An 8,066-nucleotide genomic window follows, 5' to 3' on the forward strand; every position below is an offset into this window, starting at 1 on the left:
GAAATCAAGGTTCCTTGCCTTATTTTATCAATATTTTTTTCTTGGAAATGTTCCTTCTTATTTTTCTTGGATGTCTCGATAAATCTCAACCCACATAAATTTGTATTTATTTCTAAGGCACCTTCATTATCCTTTTAAATTGACGCGGATTACAACTTCCCAATCCGGCATTATTTTTCTCGTGAATATTCTTGTTCCCTTTTATTAATGTCAAAGTGTTTGGGAAATAACATAACTTGTTAGAATGTCCAATGCAAATGATTAAGATTAATAATTGAGGTTGACCATACATGTATAAAGTGTATACAGAACCACAAGAGAGATATGAAATATTTGAATACTTTATCTCATGTATAAGAAGAATTAAATTTAACAATTGCATATGCCAATAAATGGAAACAAAACCAGAATCCGATACTGTTCATTCTAAAAATTTAAATTCATAGGTGGAGTGAACTCAGTAATTTATCGATAAATAATTAAAAGAAAATGAGAAACCTTCTTTCTAAGGAGGACGATATATCATAAATAAATATTACTGCATTTAGTCGTGTCTATTCAAGTTAAGGTCGAAAGAAAAAGGGCAAGTCACTTGGGTTTGCTTGCAAGGTCGACAAGTGGCTTATAATAGCGGAACATGCCTCGAGTATTTGACTAAATGAACTATTCCATACATTATGTCCTCTTTGGCGCACTTTCTCCGTCAAAGCAAATGCCTCCATATTCATCTGAAAAGACTAAACCAAGACTGAGACGTGGCGTGCACGACGGTGTACGTCCCTCATCGGCAAAAGAAATAATCATAGTAGAACGGCTTATTATCCCAAAATTTATTAGAAATAATTGATTCTCGGTCCGATTCGACTCTACTTAAGAATCGAGAATCAGACCGGACCGACCTAGGATTGGAAATCGGTCTGATCTAGTCCCATGAAATCGATTACTTAGCAAAAAAATTGAAAAATTAAGAAAAATACAAGAATTGTTACTATTTTTAAGTTTTATTATTTAAAAATATTTTTTTAAAAAGAGGTCGGTTTGATCCAATCCTATCTGGTTCCGGTTCGGTCTTGTCCGGTTCCCTCTTGAACTGAAAACCGGACCGATAATCACCGGTTTCATTTTTATTGAATCTGGAATTGGACTAAATTGACCAATTCAGTACGGTCCGGATGATTCTCAGTTTGGACAGTTTATCGTGCTCACCCCTGAAGTTTATAGTTGCGATCAACTGGTTCTTCGGTTGACGAATTGTTAAAGACTCGCGATTCAATTTTTAGACTTTTGCTGCCAGAAAAGATTAAATAAAATTGGCCCACACTAAACGAAAATTTAGTGACATGTACTCACTCGGAAATAATAATTGGACCCCATGGTTTTACTTTCAAAGGTCTTCAGGTGAGAGAGCAGGGCCCTCCATTCGGTTTTTAATTTATGACTCGAAAGGACCTCATCGTTTTCTATGTAAAGGGGCCCTACTTTTCTAGCAACTCCCATGATTCAATTTCAATTTTATTTTAAATTTTTTATCTCGAAAAAAATTCTAAATTTTAGATTCAGTTTTAAATCATCATCATTTTTTTCTAAAAAAAAAACTTCAAACTTAAGGTCAAATTCCAAATATGCCTCAAATTTTGTTTCGTTAAAAAATCATAAATTTTCCATTTATCACCCAACTTGATGTGGCATTTTTACGTCAATAAGAAATCTACATCAGCAAGATGACATGAAAAATTATCTTAAAAAATAAAACCATTTCTAGGATATGAAAATTGGAGATAACTAATGAGGTTTTTTGGATGGAGGAGGACTAATGGGGCTATATTTGAGATCATAGTAAAAATTGATGATTTTTCTTTTAAACAAAAAAAATTTTGAGGGTAGATTTAGGATTAAATTTAAAGTTAGGTTTTTTTTTAGACAGAGAAAAATTTGAGCACATTTGGAATGTATTAAAGTTTGAGGTTTTTATTATAGATAACAAAATTCATGGAAAAATTGGAACTACACCTAAAGTTGGGTTTTTCTTAGGGAATTAGGCCATGAAAATGGCATGTGATAATAGTTCACAACTTCACTGGATCCAATTGAAGATTGTTTTGATAATTGCCAGCCATAAACACCTCTAGTAAATTTTTTTAATCTACTTACCTTGTTCTATTGTGCTAAACTTTTTACCGACTCTCTTCCTCCTTTTGAGATCAACTTGAAGTTTTAGATCCGTTGCGCTACAAAAGAAAGTATGATATAGATGTGTAAATTGACGGAGTAAATTTAACAAAATTACTTTTAAGACGGAGGGTTCTTAGGTGATGGTATCAATGTAACCTGGCGCCAATGTAGGAAAATGTAATTGTGAGGGAATTGGGAATTTCTGTGGCCGCAAAGCAAACTATTCAAATTTCTTTAATTGCACAATCACATATGAAATATTAAGTCGGTGTCACTAATATAACTTGCCTTTCGCAATCTAAAATCACTTATTAAAGGGTTTATCCCTACCTTCTTTGCATGTTAGTCATCCCGACCTAATCTTTTATGCTTTGGAATCAGATTCATTGGAGAGTTTCCTTTGAATCTAAGATTGTCCATACACAAAGAAAAACCCCAGAAAGAGTATCCGAGGTTGCGGTGAAACTGTTAAACACATTGTTGTTCAACAATGGTCCAGGAAAGAAGCCACGCGGTACCGCATGGATCAAAGCAAGAGCAAAGTAATGGAGAGGAAACAGCACAAATTACCAAAAGGTGAAAGGAATTCCATAAAATTGTGAAAGTAGTGGAAGTATAAGTAGAATTAATCTTTTTTTTAATGGTAAATGATAATAATGCAACAACAACAAAAATAGAAATTATTTGCCTGATGATAAATGTTTTTTTTTTTGGTAAAGGCCTGATGATAAATGTTTGTCTTCTGATTCAGTCAGAACACTCGCTTCTCATAATTAAATATTGAGATCTCCAATGGCAAAAAATGAAAACTGAAAGGCAGCCAACAAAGAAAACCAGAAATAATTCAGTTGGTTACACGGGAACGTTTTCATGCCCTACGTTCACGCTTTGTGTGGGTTTGCCATCCAAGCGTCATTTGCAAGGGAAAATGAGATCCTTGTGACTGAACTTTTACGCGTAGAGATTTTCGCGAAAAATTCTTGTCTAGACTTATATGCATATAAACCGAATCAATCACATCTGCCCATCGCATGTATTGTATGTAAATTTCACAAAATCAAATGGCTGTGATCATGCTTGGTTGGACTTGCCGTGATCTCAGCGAGTATTTTTCAAGAATGCAGCTGAAAGGGATCGAATGACTGATTTTGTGACACTAAAGGTGACACACAAGAGAGAAGTCATGCATATCCGCTATTAACACATGTAAAGTTTGCTAGTGGATCTTTCGTCCTTAAACTAATTTAGAACACTAACTTAAGGAGTGGGAAACCAAGTCAACTCTTCTTCACTCTTTGTCTATGGAGATAACATGAATTATATTATATCCATAAGTAATTGTAGGTAGATAAAGATTAACTAATTTTTTTTTTTAAATGTGATAATTTTAACTTTAGCAAATATTGAATGTGATTTATTTAAGTGTCTGCTTTTTCTTGTAGTATATGACGATTTCCTATGCATTCTTATTATATTTAATATTCTGAAACAAAATTAAGTAAGAAATTAATACTTGACATGTAATGATTGACTTGTGTAGACCAAACACACATTGAAGAAAGCACCTCAAAATTCATTTGATTCTTCGTCTAAATTTATATATTTATTGCTCGATTATTGTTGTAGTAGCTAATTGTGTAAGGAGATTAATAAATTGTTGGGATTTGTCCTATGGGAAAAGGGAGATGGGAGGTTTGAATTCTCACTTTTTGAAAGTATGAGTTAAAGTAGATGTAGAGGAGGGACAAAAAATAAAAATTAGTTACTGCAGGAAAAAGTTTCCAGACAGCTCTTTTCAAATTTCATTTGTTATAAAGGTTTTGAAGAAATTCAGAAGGGCAACACATTTTTTCGAATCTTTTGCCGAGCACTGAATCAGTGGTAATTTCTGAGAAGGTGAGTTATAATTAATGAAGTGGAAATATTAAATAATTTACCAAAATTACAACGGCACCATTAAGCAAATTCCCATTAAATTTTGGGCAACTTGATTACAAATCTGGAAACGACTTCGTGGAGATATCATCCAAGAAGCTACCGGGAACTTTCCAGGAATTTCCCGCGCAATGAAAAATCTCGTTACACTGCGCTATATAATCTCATAACCGAATTCATCAATTTTACCCAAGTCAATCAGTGTTTTGATTCCCTTAGACTCATCTTCGTCCTCTCAACCCGACTCGTTTTGCTGATCCAAGCACACCCTTTTGTCTTCTCCCTCTCTGTTGTTCATCCATGTCGTTGTTGAGGCTCCTTAAACCTAGCGAAGAAGCAGCAACCGATGCGGTGCTCTTCTGCTGCAATAGCCCGACAAATATCATCCACAGACGAAGATGGGACCTGGCTTTCACGGTCATATACTGCCTGAGGGTTCTCAAGCGTCCGTCGAAACAAGTCCTCGGGAAGAAGACGGACCTGTTGCAAACGCCCCCCCCATGTCGTCATCAATGTCGACGTCGAGAGCAGCAACAATCCACGTGAAGGAGATTGCCCTTTGCTTCAAGACGTCGACCCGAAGATCCTGAGTAACCTGATAAGAGAGAAAAATTTCGAATCTCTTTATAAACTTGGTGGCATTGAACAAGTCGCTTCAGTTCTCAAGACGAATCTTGAAAATGGCTTGAGCGGGGATGAAACCGTCCTGAAGCTTCGAACCACTGTTTTTGGTGCAAACGAGTACAATAAGCCGCTGGCAAAGAGCTTTCTGAGTTTCACGCTTGCTCCGTTCAAAGATTTGATCATGATCATTGCCATTGCATCCGATGCTCTCTCTCTAGCAGTGGGTATCAAAGAGCACGGCCTTGAAGAAAGTTGGTATGATGGTGGGAGTTTAATCATGGCCATCTTTTTAGCCGTCATCGTCTCTGCTGTCAGCAACTATAAGCAAGGAAGGCAGTTCTGGAAACTTTCAAGAGTGGAGGCAGTAAGAGATGGCAGAAGGCAACCGATTTCCATATTTGATATTGTCGTAGGGGATGTCGTGTATCTGAAGATTGGCGACCAGGTTCCGGCTGATGGATTGTTTGTTAATGGCCATTCCCTGAGAGTTGACGAGTCTAGCATGACTGGTGAAAGCGATTACATTGAAGTCAATAACGAGAAGCCTTTCTTGCTCTCTGGCACCAATGTGATAGATGGCGATGGTCAGATGATGGTTGCTTCTGTCGGCAAGAACACTGCATGGTCCGAGATGATGAGCTCCGTGAGCCATGATTTAGATGAAGAGACCCCGCTCCAAGCTCGTCTAAACAAGTTAACTTTCTTCATCAAGAAGGTCGGGGTGTCGGTGGCTGTGCTGGTACTTCTCGTCTTGATGATCTGCAGCTTCACTGGACACACCCAAGATGATGTTGGAAACAGAGAATTCACCAGCGGGAAGACCAAGTCTGGGGACGGGATGGACGCCGTTGTGCGCATAGTTGCTGCAGCAGTGACCGTTGTGGTGGTGGCTATACCTGAGGGCTTGCCTTTGGCCGTCAAGGTGACACTGTTCTACTCCATGAACCGCATGATGGGTGACAAGGCCATGGTCCAGAAGCTCTCCGCCTGTGAAACCATGGGTTCTGCCACAACGATCTGCGTGGAAAACACAGGGACTCTCACTTCAAACGAGATGAGAGTGACAGAGTTATGAATGGGAAAAGAACATGTGAGTGTAGATGCATCCAAAGAAATAGCCACCAGCATCGTTGAAGTCCTACTACAAGGAATCGGACTGAACACGACAGGTACTGTCCACATGCGACCTTCTGAATCTGTTCCTGAAATTTTAGACTGCCCAACTGAAAAGGCGATACTTTCTTGGGGTGTATCCAAATTGGGTATGACGATGGATGAGCTGAAGCAAGAATGGGAGATAGTCCAAGTCGATGCATTCAATTCTGAGAAAACGAGAAGTGGGGTCGCTGTGAGGAGGAGAGGATCACAGGCAGTTCACATACACTGGAAGGGAGCTGCTGAGATGATCTCGCGAATGTATTCAGATTATTATAGCCAAAGTGGGAAGGTGAATGTCATGACTGATGAAGCAAGGTCTAATTTCGGGACAGTAATTAAAAATATGGCAGACAAAAGCCTGCGCTGCATCGCATTCGCCTACAAAAAGTTCGATGGGTCACTTGCTCAATTTAATGGGAAACTTGAGGAAGATGGACTTACCCTGCTGGGGATAGTGGGGATAAAGGACCCATGCAGAAGGGCAGTGGTGTCTTGTAGAAGCGCTGGGGTGAACATCAAGATGATCACAGGAGACAACATGCACACTGCAAGAGATATAGCCTTGGAATGCGGGATATTCAATCCGGAGGAAGATCTCGAACATGAAGCCATAGTGGAGGGCGTGCAGTTTCGCAACTACTCGCCTGAACAGAGAGCGGCAGCAATCGAGAAAATCCGGGTAATGGCTAGATCATCCCCATTCGATAAGTTTTTGATGGTGCAGTGCTTGAAGCAGAAAGGGCATGTGGTGGCAGTCACTGGCGATGGCATGAATGACGTGCCAGCCCTAAAAAAGCGGATATCGGCCTCTACATGGGAATCCAAGGCACTGAGGTGGCAAAGGAGAGCTCAGATATCGTCATCCTTGATGATAATTTTGCCTCCGTGGTGACTGCGCTGAGGTGGGGACGGTGCGTCTTCAACAACATCCAAAAGTTCATCCAGTTTCAGCTCACTGTGAATGTGGCTGCACTCGTCATCAACTTCGTTGCTGCGGTCTCTTCTGGCAATGTCCCTTTGACGGCTGTCCAGCTTCTTTGGGTGAACTTGATTATGGACACCCTGGGAGCTTTGGCATTGGCGACAGAGCAACCTACAAATGATCTCATGCTAAAGCCACTGGTTGGACGAATGGAGCCCCTTATAAGCAGAGTCATGTGGAGGAATCTCGTATCTCAGGCCTCGTACCAAGTTATCGTCCTCCTGACACTGCAATTCAAGGGGAGTTCCATCTATAGGGTGGACGAGAAAGTGAGGAACACAATTATTTTCAACTGCTTCGTCCTCTGCCAGGTCTTCAACGTTTTCAATGCCAGGAAGCTGGAGGACAAGAATGTGTTTAAAGAAATACACAAGAACAAGTTGTTCTTGGGCATCCTTAGCATGACGATAATTCTTCAGGTGGTGATAGTTGAGTTTCTGAAGAGGTTTGCCAACACTGAGAGGCTGGACTGGGGACAATGGGGTGGTTGCATCGGACTCGCAGCTTTGTCTTGGCCAATTGGTTGGCTTGTTAAGTGCATTCCAGTCTCGGGCAAAATATTGTTCTTTTCCCGCAGAGAAGAATCATCCTGAACTGAGCACAACGTTAAACGCCTCGAAGAGAATCTTGTCTTTTACTATAAAAATGGTTAGGGCTTAGGAAACTGTTTTTTAAATTTCAGAGTATCTGCATTGTAAGTTCCACTTCTAGATTTTATGCATGGCAAGTATCTTTCTCCGTGACGTGTCAAATTACCATTGGCTGCTGAAGCAAATCAACAGTTCTCATTCCTAGTTCCACTGCAAAAATATTGGCTGAAGCTGGGATACCAGCGTGTCAACTTACGAGTCCATTATATTCATAATGCGACACGTGTTGCCCGGGTCTCACGGCGTCAGAATCTCTGACCCACACTTCTCTCAACTCTGTCGCCTCTCTCTCTTCCCTCTTTTCTTTTTTCTTTCATTTCTTCTTAGTCTCCTTCTTCCCTCTGGCCTTCCCTTTCAATTTGCTGCGGAGCACGCAAACCTTGGACTCACCACCGCGAGGTCCAGGGGCACCGAGACCTTCCCAAGCAGCCTCTTGGAGCTCACCTCGCAGGCCGCCCCACGCCGGCCCATGTAGATGGAGACCTTCAAGCAGACCTTGCCGGAGAAGATGGACTTCCCGGCGAGCCTGTCGAGGTCGGACTTGC

General features: G+C 40.5%; 1 pseudogene; it reads left to right on the forward strand.

The window, feature by feature from the left end:
• The first annotated feature begins 4,407 nt into the window (after positions 1 to 4,407).
• Positions 4,408 to 7,464, forward strand: LOC104417660 (annotated as a pseudogene).
• Positions 7,465 to 8,066: the final 602 nt, after the last annotated feature.

Source organism: Eucalyptus grandis, chromosome 8 (genome assembly GCF_016545825.1).
Source record: "Eucalyptus grandis isolate ANBG69807.140 chromosome 8, ASM1654582v1, whole genome shotgun sequence".
In the NCBI taxonomy this organism is placed as follows: Eukaryota; Viridiplantae; Streptophyta; class Magnoliopsida; order Myrtales; family Myrtaceae; genus Eucalyptus; species Eucalyptus grandis.